Raw genomic sequence first — 7782 nt, 5'->3', positions numbered from 1 at the left:
AAAAAAGCTAAGAATGTCATCTACCTGAAGGCATGTTCGGAGATGATAGCTTGACTACTGAGATCCAGTACTATCTGAAGATATCTCTGCAGACTGGTAGACTTATTCCATGTGTTACTTTTTATTTGCCTCATTGACACTCGATTTTGTAGTTAGGTGCTGGAACAATCACAGGTCTGTAAGGACAATGGCCTTTTGTTCTGTGCATAAAGGCACACTTACTTGCTTCTCAGTCTTTAGGAACATAAACATGAACTTAATTTTTTTAAATTATTGTTTTCAGCTAAATCTGGGTGGATGAATCTCCACATCTTAGGATAAATGGAGAAAAGAACTACTCCTTTTTCTATCTTTATCTACTGGCCAATTCTCTCTCCTGAAATAGTTGTGCAGACTTTCAGTAAAGAAGTTTCCATGAACATGCAGGGCATATTAAAATCACAGTACAAATGTAAGTCATGTCTCCTGAAATTATCAGTTCATTTAAAATAATTGCAAATTTTTATTTTCATGTTTAGTTCTTAGACATAGTTTGTGGTGGAATTTCCTGCTGATGATATTAGAAAATTTATCATGAAGATTATTAATAATTAATAGCTAAAATTATCAAGTTAATTTTATATTTTATATGAATATATTATTTAAATTAATTAAGCATCATTTTAAATAGCAAATTAGCTTTTATAGTTTTTTTTTTTTTAGATTGGGGAGACTAGTACAAAAAATCTCCATCTTCTGTTTTCTGAGAGTAGAATATAAGACACAAACTTGTAATTTTTTTAATCAAATTTAAATGAACTGAGCTAATGTGATATAACCATATCAGTCTTGATATCTTTGACATACTGGAGGTGTCGATTATTTCCATAATCTTCATTATCTACACATATACAGTTATATACATTATAACACAGTGTTATAATACAATGACCTGTCTCTAGCAAGAAATTACTATAGTGAATTATTAGGAAACAAAAAATTACACGATAAGGCAGACAGAGAAAAGGCCATAGAAGGAAAGAATAAATGTTTTTTTAACTAAATATATATACTTTGAAAAGCAAGATGTAGGATTCATTTTCATGTCTTCTGGGTAAATAGTTTAATTTAATTATCTGTTCTCTTAGCCTTGAAACTCAAATTATTCATTATGCACCTGATAAAAAGAAAGACAAATATGATAGCAAAGCAGGCAATTATTTTAGTTTGTAGTGCTGAGTAAATAAAAGTAGAATGCAAGGCACAACTGTTGTTTTATCAAACAGCTAGTTATTTAAACTGAAAGATAACTGAAGAGATTTCTGCACTGCAGTGTACACATTTTGTTCAGAGGGGACTGTTCTTCAAAATATTATCAGACTGCCTTCATAGCAACAGGACTGGGTAAAATTAATAAGAAAACATTCCTTGATGCTTTATTTCTAAAATGGAAGACCTAACTTTCTTTCTTTTTTAAAAAAAGTATTTTTATAATTAAAAAATAGCTAGGCCAGAATTCATGCTGTATGTCAGGTAGACAGTTGATAAAAGGTGCTATAAGTCCATTGACTTCACCAAGAAAAATGTTGTATTGAACCAATAGAAAAGATGATCTGAGAGAAGAAAAAAGCAATAAAACTCTTCCTGCTCTTTATTTGTTCAAAATGTAACAGGTGAATGCAGCAATAAATTGCAAACATTCACATGCATTTTAATTAGTTATTATTGAATTTTCACTATTCATTTGTGAATTGTGGAGGTATTGCATCTTCATTAGAGGGCAGGACAGATGGTGAAGGCTAAGTCTGTGTTAAAATAACCTCAGGTGCCAGATGACTATGCACTTCAAGCAACATTTCATAATAACAACACTAATTGTCCAGCAAAAATACAAAAGATTTTCTGTGTAAATATATAGTACAAAAAGTCATTGAAACGATCTTCAATTTTTTTTTCCTTCCAGTTTCATATTGGCTGATAATTTTGTTTAATCTTTTACCTGTGGGCTAGATAAACATTAGATTGTTGAGTTTAAAGAAAGAAGGAAGAAATTTAGTTTTTGTCTGAAAGAGGTTTCATCTCCATTGCATACATGTACATTACCCAACAAAAAGTTCAATACTTTAAATTCTTTATGGTTATGATGCTGTACTGAAGCAACACAGAAAGAAATGTGCATCTCCTAACCAGAGTCTCCTCTGTGAAAAAAAGTTGAATTTTTTTCTTCTCTCACCTACCATTTCCTCAGACGTAGTACCCACAAAGATATGGGTAAAACATAACAATAGGAAATAGTTGTTTGGAAATAATTATTTAGGGGCCAGTTTTATCCATGGTCCTGTTTTATTTTTCTGTGGCACACCAAAACCTTCACTCGCTTCGTCTAGATATTTAAGATAGAAAATTCTGTGTTTTCTTCCTGGAAGAGTTCATTATGTTAACATAGTATAACCTCTTCAAAGCAAGACATTGACCATCCATAAAAGTGCAAAAGGATCAGTGCCAAGCACTTTTGTAAAAGTGTGCATTCATGCACATAGAATTCATGACTTTATGCAAAAATAGGTTTGCCTTGAATGTATATGGATAGACTGAATCTACATCAGGCTAATAATAGTTCTCTCTTCCAATTGGGAAATTGGTGAATGAACCTATGGAGGAACAGGTTTTGGAAAAGAAGAAAAATTCTATGTATGGTCTAGAAGGGACTGCAAACTATTTTGATAACTAAGTCCAGATGACCACAAGATATAAATGATATTCACCCACCTCAATACAGGACTTGGTTTTAGATCAGTTTCACCATGTTTCAAAAGTATATTTCTATTATTTCCATATTCTTACACTGCTATATTTTAATGCTTGGATTTTTATTATGGGAAAGTAATTAAGTAAAAACAAATTTTTTGAGAGTTCTTATGAGTTTTTTGTTCTTTCAATACAATACGGTAACTGAACCATACACTAAAGCAAGTTTTGAAATAATGGCTGTGATCTGGATTACTTCAGCAAAATATTGATTGATGCATTTTTCAATAAATTTATTATAGGTTTCAATATTCAAATGATTTACATACAGTACACAATGAAATATGTTGCTGCAGTGTGGGCCAAACCCCAAGAAGAATAGTAAAAAAAAAAAAAAACAACAGCTAAAAAAAGACAAAGATAACAATGGTCTATTAAGTAACCATTAAGTAATGATTAAGCTTGCAAGTCAATAAATCTCTCATGCTTCTTTGTTGAGCAGGCAAAATTATTTTAGCATTTTCTGCATGTTGAGCATATGCTGTGCTTTTGGAAGATTTGTGCTAATTTCGATAACTGACAAGCAGAATTCTTCAAATACACTTCTGAGGGCAATATTATCCACTTTATTTTCTAAGGAAAATAGGTTTGTAAATGTAGGTTCAGAACAGCAAAATTAATATAACAGCATCTATCACCAAGCAATTAGAATAGATTCAAATATGCATATTTGCTAATGTACATTTCCCATAAGAGTAACAGAAAGAAAGATTTTACTAATTACTTCCCCCACTGCTGTTTTTTTGTATTGGAAATATATACTGTTTTTCTCAACAGAGTTGCTTGTTTTCTTCATCTATAGAAAACCTTATTGTCCAGACTCTCTTCAAGTCCAAACATGTGCAGTAATGCTGAAATGTGTGGAGTGGTGGGGAAAAGAAACACAAAATTTCAAGGAGGAACTCAAAAAACCCCAGTAATAACAAGAATATCCTGAAATTGCTTCTAAATTAACAGATTTATTATTATCTTTACCTCCTAGCACCTAATGATTGTGCTAAAGATCTGGCTCATAGCACCTAGTGATATGAGCCAGACTGGTAGTGTGTGAGCACAATTAGCTGCAGGCAGGCATATCCTTCAAAACATGTTTTTGTGATAATTATTCCACAGTGAAAATGGATCCCTGTTGCTTATAAATTTGATCATAAGATGGAGAAATTAAATTACAGAGACAGGAGTAGCAACTGAAAGGTACACATGAAATTCAGAGCAAAGTACAAATGACAGAATACGAAAATCAGATATGCAGGGAACACTACGCCATTTGGATTCAGCTCAGTGAGGAGAGCATGATGGCTTTTTATGGCTGCCAAAGAAACTACAGAGTATCTGAACAGTCAGCATACAATTCCTCATTCTATCTGCAATGGGGTTTTGCTAGAGATGATGCAGCATCAACCTTAACTATCATTGGTAGTGTTAGACTGATATGCATATTGCTAGGATGATTACTACAAGCAGTGGTTTATACCAAGTCAGGGATGTTATTCTGTGGAACGCTGGCTGTTTAGTTATTTATGGAGTTAATAGTTCCTTAAATGACTAAACAAAGGTACTCTTTACAAATTTAGAAGTATCTCACCCTGATGAAACAAATGCCTACTGTTCCCTGATGTCAAAATAGGGGGTTCTGCTTGCGTAATCCAGCCTTCCATAGTTATGCTAATGCCATGCCTATCATTGATATGAACTATTTCAAATTGTACAATCATTTGGATTGGAAAAGACCCTTAAGATCACTGAGTTCAACCATAAACTTAGCACTGCCAAGATCACTAAATTAAAAATGATTTGAAAGTCACCATAAGGCAGATAGAATATGTCCTGAGACAGACACAAACAAATAGGTAAAACTGTACATATTAGAAATCACTGATTATTAGAAGACCATGCTCCTAAGACAGAGTGCTACACAGGATTAAATTAATCTAACCAGAATAAATATGCTTTGATAAAATAAAACAGATGAGTTTTGGGACTAAATTAATTTCAACATGTTGATTAATAAGCTAAATTTTCTTAACATTTACAGAATTCAAGCACAGTAAGCTTGTCAGAAGTATGTCAGTTCTAGTTGACATGCCACAAAGTTGGTGACTAACAGGTGTTGATGAGCAAATTCTGAAAATAGCTTTCAGCTCTTTCTGACTATGTAACTAGTTCCAGTTTCCAAAGCTCAGAACCAGAAGCTTTCACAGGTTTTTCTTTTTTCCTCCCCCTCATTTATAGACTATTTAGATGAGCTCACAGTTATGTGACAGAAGTTAGGATTTCTTTTTTTCAGCTAGGGTTGCTTGCTTGAACACCATTATTCATATAAATTAAAGGAGTATTTAGGAACTGACAGTCTTAAAGCCATATGGATCAGTGCGGGTATGAAGGTAGGAAGAAAGGTTGCTACGCAGGTGAGATAGGGGCAGGGATATAGCTACAATTTTGCTAGTATTGTAACTGTTAAAACCTTATTCATGGTCTTGTATGAAATTAGGACAAGTGATTAGTGATTTACAGTGTTCATTATAAAATTCTATTTTCTCTTTAAAAGACCCTATTTCTCTTACTTTTAACTAGCTTTTAATTCTAATTTTCCTTGTTGCTTATGCATTTGACAGTCTTCTCCATCCTTAGAAAAAGAAAACAGATCTTCATATAAGCAGGAATGATGAATGTTAGCAGGATTTAAAAATATTTTTATTGAGCTATAAGTTATTCTTGCAAGGCAAAACTCAGAATGTTTGGTCAAAATTTTTATTCATCCTAGCACAATGGGACTTTTCAGTAAATTAATATCTGTCTCATGGTACTGCCTAGTACTAGCTCTTTACACAGGTGTGTAGTGCATCTGCTTAGCTAGTTTATCTCCCTGACATTTGTACAGTATTTGTACACAACTGCTTGAGAGCATATGCATGAAGTTTTGGAGCAAAAGTGACTTACTTTTTTTTTTTTTTTTTTTTAGTTTTTTCTAAAAAATCATTTATTCTGGCTAAAGGTCACTGAATCTTACCTGTTAGTATGAATTTTTGTGTTACAACATGGCAATATCTGGGAAACAGAGCATGACTTTATAAAAATGGTAAGACTATCATATAAACAAATACAAGATCTGCTTAATGATGATAATAAGAGTAAATGAAATTAATTTTCAGTGTGGATTGAAGTGGGATGTTATGTCTCCCGTGCATTTGTATTTACTTCCATTTCAATGGCAGCAAAACTATCTCATGGGGGTTTTTTTGTTTTTTATTTTTGTGGGGTTTTTTTAATTTTTGGGTTTGGGCTTTTTGGGGTTTTTTTGTGTTTTGGCTTCTTTTGCTAAGTGAAATTAACCCATTTTAGTAGAACATAAAAAGTTTATAAAGAAGAATGGTATAAGTCTTAGGGAAATCAGTGGTGCATTGGTGTCAGAGAAAAATTGTGGGTGTTTTTATGATCAAGATTAACTGCATTAGCACCAACATGAAATTTTATGCATCAACAGATTCACATGGTCACAAGTCAATGATTAGTTATAAAGATGTCATGATCCACACCAAATCCAAAAACACGGTTTAGATAGATAATATTAATAAAACATACATCTTTTCTATGTTTCCAAAAACTAGCATAATAAAATGCTTGTCTACTAAAAGAAAGAAGAATGGGTTAAAAAATACTCAAGCCAAAAACATCCTAAACAAACCAGGAGAAAACCTATGGATTTACTTCTTACTCAAATACATTTTCATTAGGTTGGTTGGTTCAGCTGTTATTCACTTGAGTTTCTAAGAATAAATGAATTTCTTTTTTACTGTCTTATACCAAAGCACCACTCATATTAAAAAATAAGTTCAATGCTCTTTAAAGTTCCTTTCTAAGGACCTATTTTATTAGGATAGATGAAATTTCCAGGCTACATGATGTTCCTTTTGTGTCTCCACACACAAATTTTTAATGTTATTATTCCATTCATGCATTCAATTTAAGGCCTGATTATAATATTTTTTCAATTTTTATGTCATTTTCATTGCCAGTTCTGCAAAACAGAAGAAAGTCCATGGTGAAACACTCTCCCTCAATTAGTTCTTTATTTTATAGCTACATTCCTGCTCACCCTACATATAATTAATGGAAGCAAAGACAGTAAAATCCAGTAATACTTTATAGTCTTCCTTTTTATTATTTTCTCTGGTGCATACCAGTCCTATTTGTCTCTTTCACATACATAGTCCATAATTCTAAAAGATTAGTCAGTGCACAATACTGCCAACTGTGTAATATTTTAAATTAATCTCTACCCAACCTGCTACAATAATTTATAGTTTAACTCCTAGCATCTGGACAGAGTCCCATCTTCTATATTTAGTCCTTATATCAATATTATTATCTACTTTTCAATGCATTTCACATAAAGGACATATAAATATTTTTTCTTCATCAAGACATTTTAACAAAATACTTCTAGGCTACCATTGTTTAGGGACTTTTCCCCCCAAAATATTCTAATCCATTCATTTTTTGTTTTTCTTGAATGGCTTGCTTTCATCATCTGCTAATGGTCCAAAGCATCTTTGAGTTCTCAGAGTACTTTTCTTCAATCCTGCTACTTCCTGGTTCTTTCCAGACCTTCTGTTGAACTTCCTATGACTAAACTTTTTAAAGTTACGCCTGCAGTAGAATTCTCTATAAAAAGAGAGTGAGATGCTGATTATATTAGTTAACTGAACTTTGACTTGAAGAGATTTATTAATCACTGTTTTTGTTTATCCGTTTGGGACTTTTTTTACCTTTATCTTTTCCTTCTGTTTTCATCCTAAGGTATTTTATTTTTAAAAATACTTGAATATTTTCAGTGTATGTCATTATTTCTAGAATTATTATTTCATTTTCCAACTAAAGTAAGGGTTAGATTTCATTCCTAGCTCTATTACTACATCCAGCTTTGTGCCTATGAATTAGTCATTAAGTTGCCTCTTGCTTTAGTTACCAGTCATTTAGTCTTATAGATATTTC

General features: G+C 32.3%; 1 long non-coding RNA gene across 1 annotated transcript in view; it reads left to right on the top strand.

Moving 5' to 3' along the window:
- The first annotated feature begins 5055 nt into the window (after positions 1–5055).
- The window catches only part of LOC140683888 (uncharacterized), an 82381-nt gene continuing 79654 nt past the window's right edge, over positions 5056–7782 (top strand). The window contains exon 1 of the long non-coding RNA XR_012055479.1: positions 5056–5866. This is a non-coding gene — a long non-coding RNA (uncharacterized lncRNA). The remainder of the gene's footprint in view (positions 5867–7782) is intronic.

This window comes from Taeniopygia guttata, chromosome 1 (assembly GCF_048771995.1).
Source record: "Taeniopygia guttata chromosome 1, bTaeGut7.mat, whole genome shotgun sequence".
NCBI classification, from domain to species: domain Eukaryota; kingdom Metazoa; phylum Chordata; class Aves; order Passeriformes; family Estrildidae; genus Taeniopygia; species Taeniopygia guttata.
The sequence above is the reverse complement of the archived record's forward strand: the minus strand, read 5'-3'. Positions and strand labels throughout refer to the sequence as shown.